This window comes from Pelobates fuscus, chromosome 12, assembly GCF_036172605.1.
Source record: "Pelobates fuscus isolate aPelFus1 chromosome 12, aPelFus1.pri, whole genome shotgun sequence".
NCBI classification, from domain to species: Eukaryota; Metazoa; Chordata; class Amphibia; order Anura; family Pelobatidae; genus Pelobates; species Pelobates fuscus.
In genome coordinates, this window is record NC_086328.1 from 43747294 (window position 1) to 43760509 (window position 13216).

The window sequence follows — 13216 nt, forward strand, 5'->3', positions numbered from 1 at the left end:
AAGAGGAAGCACTCAGGGGAGAGTGCTCCCTCGCGCACCGGCCAGCCTGACCGGCCGCCTAGGAGCCCAGCAGCACCACTGGACCCCAGGGAATCCCCTCAGCACTCCAAAAGGTAGGGAGGCTGGGGGGAATAAAAAAAAAAAAAAACATGTGTAAGTGTGTGTGAGTGTTAGTGTGTATGTGTGAGTGTGTGTGTGAGTGTGTGTGTGAGTGTGTGTGTGAGTGTGTGTGTGAGTGTGAGAGTGAGTGTGTGAGTGTGTGAGTGTGTGTGTGAGTGTGTGTGTGAGTGTGTGTGTGAGTGTTAGTGTGTGTGTCTGCTAGTGAGTGTCAGTGAGTGTGTTACTGTGTGTGTCTGTTACTGAGTGTGTTTGTGTGTGTGTGCTAGTGATGTCTGTTAGTGAGTGTGTGTTTGTCAGTGAGAGTGTATGTTTTGTAAGTGAGTGTGTATGTATGTATGTCTGCCGCTGAGTGTGTCTCTGTCAGTAAATGTGTGTGTCTGTTAGCTAGTGTGTATCCATCTGTTAGTGAGAGTGTGTGTGTGTCTTCAGCACTTACCTTTCTCCAGCGCTGGGGATCCCTCCACCTCTCAGCTCCGAATGCGCATGCACGGCAAGAGCCGTGCACGCATTCAAACCGCCCATAGGAAAGCATTACTCAATGCTTTCCTATGGACGTTCAGTGTCTTAAAATGGCGGAAGCGCCTCTAGCGGCTGTCAGTGAGACAGCCACTAGAGGCTGGATTAACCCTCAGTGAAACATAACTCTGAAACTGCTATGCTTTCAGCTGCAGGGTTAAAACTAGAGGGACCTGACACCTAGACCACTTCATTGAGCTGATGTGATCTGTGTGTCTGTAGTGGTCCTTTAAGTGTGTGTGCATCTGCATGCACTGGCGTACATACCGCGGTCGCAGCCCTGCGACCAGGTGCCTGCCGCCATGTGTTGCTGCCCCGGCCCGCGCAGAGTAAGTGCGAGGGGGGGGGCCCACGGATCAATTTTCGCACCGGGGCCCCATGGGTCATGTGTACGCCACTGGCTAACACTAACCATGAACTCTGCTAATCTTACTTACCCCAAAGCCATAGCCTTGGACACGCTAATTCTGTACCCCAAAAAGTGTATCCATGGACCTTTCTAACTATAGCTGTGCACCCCAATAATTCTGACCAAAGACCTAACTGACTCCCTAGCCTCATAATTACCTAATTATTCAAAGTGGCTGAACAAATAATCAAATTGATGGTACCCATGACTCCCGAGATTTACTGTATTGACTATATCAGTAGCAATGTGTATTTTGTCCAAATTTGTGCAGCATCTAAATTTTTTAGATTAAAGATTAAAGTTTGTATTAAGTGTATAGGAATAATTGACACTATAGTATGACACCAGTAGCCTACTAGCAGCACAATAAGCACATCATTAACCTCTGCCCTAAGTACGTTTCTGCTAGATCTTTAAAAATGGCAGGAAAACCTTTGTAAATTCAGTCACTATGGGCTGTTTATTTTTAAAATGTATTTCATATTAAAAGTTATTAACTGATTTGATTTTCCTGGAATTTACCACCTAGATTGTTTGACGATGTCCTTCATTCATCAATCCAACTCATTTTGAAAGTTCACAGATAAGCTGAATGTTTTGATGAAAATGTACCAGTGGTGCTATATGTAGTACGTCCAACTTTTTCCCGGCATGGTTTGTTCATTGTGCAATTCATAACAAATTCATCAGTCTAGACACAGATTACCAGTACAATTTATTATTTACAATGTGCTTATTGAAAAAAAAAGAAAAAAAAAACATTATATGAGACTAAAATGGGGTGATTAGTTCAATGCTAGAGTATTTTTTACTTCTGTCCACTTTCCTCTGAGGTCTTCTGTTAATATTTTGAAAGTATTAATTGAACATTTTGTTTTTCATAGCTGGGCAGATTACACATGTTCTATCCAAAGGTCACTCCTCTGTATCACTGCAAAAAAATGTAACTAACAAATTCTATTGAACCGTTGACCCGAGGTTTGCTAATATGTTAGGTATGTTTTTCCCAATTTGTTCAGAACTATTTGTACTTTGGAATATTAATCTATAACTAAATGTTGTCCTTGATGCTAATCTGACTGATGATGTTTTTGAACTAATGTTATTGTCATTTCTTGTGAAAAATTATCCAATTTGTACCGCCGTTCTTCTGGTTTCTGTGTGACTGTGGTTTCAATAAAAAGTCTACCTAGAATCGAATGCAGGCAGTGGCGCAAAAACTGATAATTATGGGAATTGTCCCGATTTAAGGTGATTCAACTATAAATGTGACAAAGCCAGGTTGTCCACATTACAAAAAGGTAAACCACCTATCATTGCCACATCTGTATAACAACACATTTTTGTGTCCTGAATTCCTGCTCAAACTCTTTTGTTCTATTGTATTCTTCTACTCACAATCTTTTGGCTCTCTGATATCCACCTCCGACTTTGGATTACTCTTCATCGTCCGGCCCTGTCTGGATAAATTTTTAACTACAAGCTTGCCGGTCTCCTCACATCTGGATTTGATAACCTTTCTGTGCCTCAGTTCCCCAGTTCCTTGACTACAATATCCAGCCATTGTACCTCCACAAACATCCACATAACAGCAGCTACGGAGAGGCTATAACAATGCCTTGCTACAATGATTTGAGCTAGAGAGTTGACATGCCTGTCCCCAACTACATTGTGGCAGCAGAGTTTTAATTTACTTCATTAACTGGAATGGAAATATTACTGACCCACCTGAATGCAGATGATCATGTCAGGACCTAACTGAATAGATGCTTCCTCAGCATGCCACAGGGTATCGGTGAAATGAGCAATGAGATCTCAGAGCTCCACAATGTGCCAGAGAGTGGCACTACACTGCACTGCTGCTCCAAACCATTGAAAGAGAGAGGACAGATATCCTTCCCTACATTCTTACATAAAATTAGGATTAGAGTGTTCCCCTAGTGCCACCAAAGGCCCAAAAAGATTTAACTACTTTCTGTTCTCTGACCATATCACATAGATGGACAATAAAGAGCAAATAAACTAAAGTAGACCATCAACTCATTAACCCGACTTCCCACCATCCCCTCTATTTGGCTTGGTCAAGAACTATGAGTCTTCTTTGTTAGTCAACTTGGACCCACATTATTGCAAACACAAAGGGGGGATAAGGGAATAAGAAATTCAAAAGGGGGGGGTTAAGAGACATAGGTTCGTGGTGATTTAGGTGAAGTGAATGGGCATGGCAAAATGCATTTTCATTTACCTGATTCGCCAAAAATCCTTGGACCTTCCCTGGTTTTATCTATTAGTCATACATAGTGTTATTTATATTAATCTATGTAAAGTAAATTCATAAGTTAAGATAGATACACAAAAAGTAGTGTTCTAACCATAAACAGGTAACACTATTCCAAACATTATTCCATCACAGATGGAGGCTATGAAAAATAAAAAAAATCCACAATTTAACACTCAAATAAATACTTGACCCTTAAGGGGTTTTCCACTGCCCAAATACAAACGGAATAAAAAGCGCTGTTTAGTAGACCCTCAATGAAAACATGCAATCATTTAATTATGCATTTATTTCATGGGGGTGGTCTATATAAAATCAGCTTGCAAAAGCTGCAGTTCTCTTGTCTACTGCATTTGCAAGCCCTCCTCTTCTAACCCCACCCAGAATGTATGTGGCTGTTCAATCACAGACTTCCCAACATGAACTCTGAACATCTGCTCACTCTTGAGTTTAGCTCCCCTGAGCGAAACAAACCAGGAAGTAATGTGACCTGTTTTCTGCTTGAAAGACAGGGGGGGTGTAACCAGGTTAATTTATATGTGTCAATTTCTATTTTAAACTGCACTTTTTATAAAATGGAAAAAAGAGGCCACACTCATCACACAAGTGTTTTATGTGTCTGGAGTGTCCCTTTTACAGAAATACACAGAGATATCTAAGAAGTAAAATTAGTTAATAAATAAGAAAAAAAAAATTAGAAAACTGAGATAAACTAAAGAATTTACTTTTGTTTTCAGATCTCCTAATTTTAAGTTATCATGTGTTCTTTTTCAATCTTCTTTTGTCCTCTTAACAAAAAGATAATCTCGGAATTTCAGAAAATTTGCTTCCCCCACGTCTGTTGTTTAGCTCTACAATGTGTCACATTAATAAAATGTAACCCGAGATCTCTCCATATAGGATCCGCAGGAATCTTCAGGCCTCCAATTGTTTTGCTAATCAAGATTATTGCCACCATTGAGATGTTGAAGTATAGCCAAATTGACAAAACAAAATTCAGCTTCCCATGAGATAGTTCTGTCTGTTTAGTCAGGGTGCCGGCAGTTATTAACATATAAATGAAGTCTCTCGCTTAATAGGTGCAGAAAATGTGCAAACATGAGCACACACAAAAAATCTTATGTAACGTAAATCAAACAAACGTCTTTTCTAAATTTTGGCATGGAAATTCAAAGTAGGGAGCCTAAAAAAAATACATTTGCACAAACCTTTTTTTTTCTGTTGAAAAGACAAAGTCTTTGCTTCCCTACTGATAGCAACAGGAGACTGATTATATCTCCAAAAGTACAAATGGTTGGTTACAAGGGGCACAACACCAAGTCAGCATGTTGCATGGTATTACATTCTGAAACAGCAGTTTTTGGATACAACTCAGGACAAGCAGGCTAAAAGAGTTATCTTTAGCCCGAGGGTTAAACATATGAAAGTGGAGGCCTGCTTGGTTGAGATTTGACTTAAATGACGCTGAGAAAAGTTTTGTTTTGAGGTTAAGCATTTTTCCTCTTAATGTCACGTTTTTTTGCAAGTCTTTTTTCTCTTTTCTTTTCACTTACAGCTGCTATGTAAATCTGTAAAACACCCACAGCTTTACTAGAAAGTGCAGATGAAAAAAAAAAAAAAAGATCACTAACGTTAGCATGACAGATGTTCAGCCCACCAAGCATCATGGGAAATGTAGTTTAAACCACATGAATCGAGATAAGGCTACACTTTAAAATGAAACACTACTTAGGCATAGCGAAACAAAACTGCAATCATGTAATGCCTTGAAATAATGGATATTAATTTATTTAAAAAATGAATCCATTCAGGGCTTTTCTACATAAGAAAAAATAAAATACTTTAGATTGTCATATATAATTTAAAGGACCACTATAGGCACCCAGACCACTTCATCTTAATTAAATGGTCTGAGTGCCAGGTCCAGTTAGGTTTAACCTTTTTTCTATAAACATAGCAGTTTCAGAGAAACTGCTATGTTTATAATAGGATTAATCCAGCCTCCAGTGGCTGTCTCATTGACAGCCGCTAGAGGCTCTTCCTATGGACTCCTGCCGCGCAAGCGCATTCAGCCGAGGAGGAGGAGAGGAGAGTCCCTTGCCCGGTGCTGGAGAAAGAGGTAAGTTTAACCCCTTCAAACCCCTAGAGCCCGGCGGGAGGGGGACCCTAAGGGTTTGGGCACCCTCAGGGCACTATAGTGCCAGGAAAACAAGTATGTAATGCGTATCAGTGCATCTACCTGAAAAAGTGAGGAAGTCATCCTAAACTGGGCTCAGTTTTTGGGAAAAAAAATTCACTTTTCATCAAGTTACAAAATGGTAAGTAGGACTGAGGTGATATTCAAGGATGGGATGATTTAGAGATGACGCTAATATAAATCTTTTTACAAAATAGTGGCAGCGAAGTTAAGAGGAAGAAATAACCGTTGGCTGCTAATAGCATGCTATTAGGGCGTATCTGCCTTCCGATGAGAGCAGTCGCACGTAGCAGGGCTCTACATCAGCATGTAGCAGGGTGCTGTCCTATGGTGAGCCTGATATAGGACAGAGGTAAAATGGTGATGCGGAGCAGAAAAGTTGCAAAGTAGAAAAAGACCTTTGGCGACCCTTGGTAAAACCCTTTGATACTTACCTAAGTCCGCACAGCTTCGAATGTACAGTGAAAATGGAGGTGCCTCCCTCGCATGCTCTGGTGAGTGTATGGCAGTAAAGCCTCTCCCTCGCACGTCAGTTGAACACCGGTCTCGTGAGCAGATCTGCACAGGTCAGTTTGGGTCTGCTTTGAGGAGGAGGACTCCCTCGAAGCAGGCAAAACTTACAGATACAATTTGACAGGAGAGAAAAGATCGGAGTAAGGCTGGAGGGCGCTCACACTCACGATCACCATCGGAATCCCAGAGCTCAGAGGTACAAGGGTGCAAAAAGTGCAAATGAGTACTGACACAGTGTTATCTGTGTTATCTGCCACCAATGCGGTCTCTCCTAAACCACCTAATTTGTTCAGCATAGTCCCTGCTGCTGGGGAAAACGCTGACAGCCTGGTTATGGAATGGAGCTTAGGTAGGATGCTACAGGAACTGCATATTATTATTTTATTAATTATATAGCGCCAACAAATTCCGTAGCGCTGTACAGAGAGTGAACTAACAGACACATAATTGTAACCAGACAAATGGACGCACAGGAACAGAGGGGTTGAGGGCCCTGCTCAATGAGCTTACATGCTAGAGGGAGTGGGGTATAGTGACACAAAGGGTATAAGTAGGGGTAATGAAATAGGTTGCTAGAAAAGTGTTCACTGAGAACCTAGGTTATTTTTGACAGTTGCAGGAGAGGAGTCATGGGGGGCGGGGAGAGAATGAAAAGCCGCTAAAAGCCGCTAACAGTTTAAATGATATGCTTTTCTGAAAAAGTGTGTTTTCAAAGATTTTTTGAAGGAGTGGAGACTGGGTGAAAGTCTAACGGAGAAGGGAAGGGAGTTCCACAGAAAAGGAGAAGTCTTGGAGGCAATCATCAGATGTGGGAGTATGGACAGAGGATAGGCATAGGTCTTCAGCAGAGCGCAGAGGCCTCGGTGGGACATATTTGTATATTAGATAGGATAGGTAGGTTGGAGCAGCATTATGTAGGGACTTGTAAGCAAGCACCAGAATCTTCAATTGAGCCCTATATCTAACTGGAAGCCAACGTAGGGGCTGACAGAGGGGGAGGCGTGGAAGGTGCAGGCGGACAGAAAAATGAGCCTTGATGCCGCATTTATTATAGACTGCAGTGGGGCAAGTTGGGAGCATGTAAGACCACCGAGAAGTGGACTGCAGTAGTCAAGGCAAGAGAGGACAGTGGCATGGACCATCACCTTAGACACATCTGGCGTTAAGTAGGGGCGGATGCGCGCAATGTTTTTTGAGATGGAAGGATTTGGTGATCGACTGGACATGATGGGTGAAGGAGAGGTTGGATTCAAAGAGAACACCTAGACAGTGAGCCTACGTGGTGGAGCTGATAGTAGTACCATTAACGCGTAGGGAGACAGAGGCGAGAGTAGCAACACTTGAGGGAGAAAAGACCAGAAGTTCTGCTTTGGACAAGTTGAGTTTAAGGATGTCAGGATCCCGCGGGCAGCTGCGAGGGGAGGCTGCACTCCGCTCGCGGTACTCACCCTCCAGCCGTCCGCGGTCCCCTCCTCCTCGTGGGCTCGGCGAGCGACATCCTTCCAGCCTCGGATGCCGCCCGCATCTTCCTCTACGTCCCCCAGTGACAGCATGCATGATGCTGCACGCTGGGAGACCGCCCAATATATTACATGCCGGGGTCACCCACCTGACCCGGCGTTAAAGGCACACTGCCTCAATCACAGTGGGAGGTTTAGATATCTCCCACATGTGATTGTTAATTCTGATTGGCAATTATCCAATCAGAATTAACCTTATGATTTAAATACTTACCTTTCCTGTTCCTCCCTGCCCTGTTGTGGTCTTTGCTTGCTAGTATTACTACTGAAACTTGTGCTTCTGTTTACGTACTCTCTGGCTTGTTTATCTGACTTTGTGACTTTCTCCTACCCTTTGACCTCGGCTTGTTTCTCGTTATTCTGTCTTCTGGTTCCCCTTACTCGGCTTGTCTCCTGACTATTCTTTGTGTGCTTAGCCCGGCCACTCTAAGGTCTGGTACAGCGCCTTTTCTGTGTGTGTGTTAGCGTGTTTGGTTCCCCGAATCGTGACATTACAACAGGGCCATAATGGAACCTGCTGACATACCACAGCTCCTAGTTAATCAGGAGGCTAGAATGGATGGTTTAAACCACCGTATGGATCAGTTTGCTCAAGCTTTACAAACCATACTGGCTCGTACTGCACACTTGCAGCCTGCCATTCAGGAGGCTGCTGCTGCTGTGCCCGAACCCATTCCCACTCCGGTACCCGTTCCTGCTCATGTAGTTCATATGACGCCGCCACAGAGATACAGTGGTGACCCAGCATTGTGTTGTGGTTTCCTCAACCAAATTGATATTCATTTGGTGATGAATCCACATTCCTATCCCACTGACAGATCCAAAATTGCCTTTTTGATAAACCACTTGTCCGGGAGAGCTTTAGCATGGGCCAACCCCATGTGGGAGAATACGTCTTCTATGTCCTTTGCAGATTTTTTGACAGCTTTCAAACGTACATTTTGTCAGGATCGGGACAGGGATCCAACACGCAGAGTACAAACAGTAGCCAGATACGTATACCGGACCTTAGAATGGCCGGACTAACGTAAGTAGTACAGTAGAGAATGGTCAAAGACAAGCCGAGGTCGAGGGTAACAGAAGACAGGTAAGCGAGAGACAAGCCGAATCAAGGGTAACAGAGATAAGCAGAGTAGAGCAAACAAGCCGGGTCAAAACCAAAAGGGATAACTAGAATACACGAGCACTGAGTGACTAGAACAAGCTAGAACCACGACAGGGCAATGAGCTAATGAAAGAAGCACTGTTAAATGCCCTGTTCGGATAAGTAAACACGCCTCCGAGGCGTCCTGATTGGTCCTGAAGCAATTGAGTGACAGGTCGTTCCGGGTTAGCGTCCTGACGTCGAGTTCCGGACGTCATGCTATAAAAGGGAGTCACTCCCTCGCGGCCGGCTTTGCATGACCGGATAGACCACGAGGAAGGGGGAAATCAGACCGTCCGGATGGATGAACGGCTAAGTCTCTACCTCTTTCGGAGGTAGAGACCTCAGGTACCCTGACAGTACCCCCCCCTCTCAGATACGCCCACCGGGCGGAGGGCACCAGGACGAGAAGGGAAGCGAGAGTGAAATGCCCTGCGGAGACGGGGAGCATGAACCTCCTCCTGAGGTACCCAACTTCTCTCCTCAGGACCATATCCTTTCCAATCGACCAGATATTGTACTCGCCCCCGGGAGATTCGAGAATCGACGATGGAATTGACTTCATACTCCTCCTGACCCTCCACCTGAACAGAGCGAGGAGGGGCGATCGTGGAGGAGAATCTGTTACATACTAGTGGTTTTAGCAAGGAAACATGAAATGAGTTAGGAATGCGTAAGGCATTAGGCAAAGCTAGACGATACGCAACTGGGTTAATTTGAGTCAGTACCCTGTAAGGTCCAATATACCGAGGAGCGAACTTCATGGAAGGCACTTTTAACCGAATGTTTCTAGTACTTAACCATACTCTATCGCCTGGAACAAACACCGGTGCTGCCCTTCTACGTTTGTCAGCGTTTTTTTTAACCAGCATAGAATTGTGCAGAAGAATTTGTCAAATCTGGTCCCATAACTTCCTTAAATTGGCAACATGGACATCCACCGATGGTACCCCTTGGGAAGAGGGCTCCGAAGGAAGAATGGAAGGATGAAAGCCATAATTCATGAAGAAGGGGCTAGAATGCGTAGAATCACAGACGAGATTGTTGTGTGCAAACTCCGCCCAAGGAATCAAACCGACCCAATCGTCCTGGTGTTCAGAAACGAAACAACGTAAATATTGTTCAACCTTTTGGTTGGTGCGTTCAGCAGCTCCATTGGACTGAGGATGGTAGGCAGAAGAGAAATTCAATTTGATGCCTAGTTGAGAGCAGAAGGATTTCCAAAAACGGGAAACAAATTGGGAACCTCTGTCAGATACAATTTGGGAAGGTATCCCATGTAAACGGAAAATCTCCCTAGCGAATATCTCCGCTAATTCGGGCGAAGATGGGAGTTTAGGTAAGGGAATGAAGTGAGCCATCTTAGTAAATCTGTCCACCACAGTGAGGATAACAGTCTGCTTTTTAGAGGTAGGCAAATCAACAATGAAGTCCATAGCCAAACAGGACCATGGCTTTTCAGGAACCTCTAAAGGGTGCAGAAATCCGCATGGAAGCGAATGGGGTTGCTTGGTCTTGGTACAAACCTCACATGCCCCGATGAATTCTTTAATATCTTTACGTAACTCAGGCCACCAGAAATCTTTAGAGATCAGAGCATACGTCTTGCGAATGCCAGGATGTCCAGCCACCTTGCTGTTGTGGAAACAGCGTAACACTTCTAGTTGGAGAGTGGCAGGAACGAAGTGTCTATCCCCAGGAGTCTGTTTGGGCGCAAGATGCTGAAATTTCATGATCTCGGCAAGCAACGGAGAGTGAATCCTGAGATTCGTGTTAGCGATGATATTACCCTTAGGAACTATGGAGGAAAGGACTGGCTCAGTTATAGTGAACGGTTCATATTGACGAGACAAAGCATCGGCTTTAGAGTTCTTAGACCCAGGTCTATAAGTAAGTACATAATTAAAGTGAGTGAGGAACAAGGACCAACGAGCCTGCCTGGCGGATAAGCGCTTAGCCTCCCCAATATAAGACAAGTTCTTATGATCCGTTAAAATAGTAACAGGATGTAATGTCCCTTCTAGTAAATGTCTCCACTCCTTTAAAGCCTTAATGACCGCTAACAGTTCCCTGTCGCCAATGTCATATCTGCTTTCAGGCCCAGATAATTTCTTAGAGAAGAACCCACAAGGGTGTAACGGTTTGTCCACCCCTAACCTTTGAGACAGAACAGCCCCAACTCCCGTCTCAGAAGCATCGACCTCGAGTAAGAACGGCAGAGTCGTATCAGGGTGGACTAGAATGGGAGCAGAAACAAAAAGTTCTTTGAGAGTCCTGAAAGCAACAAGAGCCTCAGTAGACCAAGTCTTAGTATCAGCCCCTTGTTTGGTCATATTGGTAATAGGCGAGATGATAGAAGAGTATCCCTTAATGAAGCGCCTATAATAGTTGGAAAAACCAATAAACCTCTGAATAGCCTTGAGTCCTTTAGGCAACGGCCAATCTAAAATAGATTGGAGTTTGTCAGGGTCCATTTTAAAGCCTTCCCCAGAAATCACGTAACCAAGAAAGTCTATCTGTGACTGGTCAAAGCTGCATTTCTCCAATTTACAGTATAGGCCATGTTGCAGAAGTTTGTGTAATACCTTTCTGACTTGTCTATGGTGAGTCTCAATCTCCCTAGAGTGTATCAGTATGTCGTCCAGGTAGACAATAACACAATCATGTTGAAACTCCCTAAGTACCTCATTAATCAAATCTTGAAATACTGCAGGAGCATTGCAAAGTCCAAACGGCATAACTGTGTATTCATAGTGGCCATACCGGGTATTGAACGCCGTCATCCACTCGTGTCCATGCTGGATTCTCACCAAATGATATGCCCCTCTGAGATCTAACTTGGTGAAGATTTTGGAGCCCTTAAGACGATCAAACAACTCGGTAATCAATGGGATAGGATAAGCATTTCTGATAGTTATTTTATTCAAGCCTCGGTAATCAATACAAGGTCTCAGCGTGCCATCCTTTTTCTTAACGAAAAAGAACCCAGCCCCGGCAGGAGAAGAAGACCTCCTAATGAATCCTTTCTCTAAATTCTCACGAATATATTCCTCTAGAACAGAGTTCTCCTGAACAGATAAAGGATATACATTACCCCTCGGGGGCATAGTCCCAGGTAGAAGCTTAATTTTACAATCAAATGACCTGTGTGGAGGTAAAGAATCGGCATTCTTCTTGTCGAATACTGCCTTTAAGTCTTGGTACAGGAACGGTATCTGTTTTTCTGTGGACTGAGTAGGACTACCAGGTGTGTTAATATTAGCCAATGGAGAAACCTTGCGTAAACACCTCTCCTGGCAGCTCTGACCCCACGAGAGTATCTCCCCTAATTCCCAATCGATAATAGGGTTATGTCTCTTCAACCATGGATACCCTAGAACTATGGGAACAGAAGGGGACGAAATGAGCATAAGAGATAACTTCTCCACATGTAGGATACCAACATTTAAGTTAATGGGTATGGTCTCACAAAAGATAACAGGGTCCAGTAGTGGTCTACCATCTATGGCCTCAACGGCCAAGGGTGTCTCTGTTAACTGGGATGGGAAATTGTGTTTAGTGGCAAAGGCTTGGTCGATAAAATTCTCAGCAGCTCCGGAATCTATCAATGCCATAGCCTTTACTACTTCCTTCTCCCAAGTTAAGGAAACTGGTAGCAGAAGCCTGTGATCTTTATAATTAGGAGTAGAGGACAAAATAGAAACACCCAAGGCCTGTCCTCTAGAGAAACTTAGGTGCGAGCGTTTCCCGGGCGGTTAGAACAGTTCGAGAGTAAATGACCTCTGGCTCCACAATACATACATAACCCCTCCCTTCTCCTGTGCTGTCTCTCCTCCTCAGAGAGGCGGGTATAGCCTATCTGCATAGGTTCAGGAAGCAGAGAGACCGTGGAGTCAGGGCTTGGAAATGCGGGAGCTAACCTAAAGGAAGATCTCCGGTTCCTCTCTCTAGTGTTCTGTCTCTCTCTTAAACGTTCATCTATACGAGAAATGAATGAAATTAAATCCTCTAAATTTTCAGGAAGTTCTCTAGTAGCAACCTCGTCAAGGATTACATCTGATAGCCCATTCAAAAATACATCCATATACGCCTGCTCATTTTACTTGACTTCTGACGCCAGAGACCTGAACTCTAGTGCATAATCCACAAGTGTTCGGTTATCCTGTCTCAGGCGCAACAGTGATCTGGCTGCATTAACCTTTCTACCCGGAGGGTCAAACGTTCTTCTAAAAGCAGCTACAAATGCGTTATAGTTATATACTAACGGGTTATCGTTCTCCCATAGTGGGTTGGCCCATCTCAGAGCCTTCTCAATGAGTAAGGTGATAATAAATCCTACCTTTGCCCTATCTGTAGGATAGGAGCGAGGTTGCAATTCAAAGTGGATACTAATTTGGTTTAAAAAAACACGACATTTCTCAGGAGTCCCTCCATAACGTACTGGTGGGGTAATGCGAGAAGAAGCACCTACTGTGGCTACCTCTAGGCCTGAACTTACAGGAGAGATAGGATTAGTACG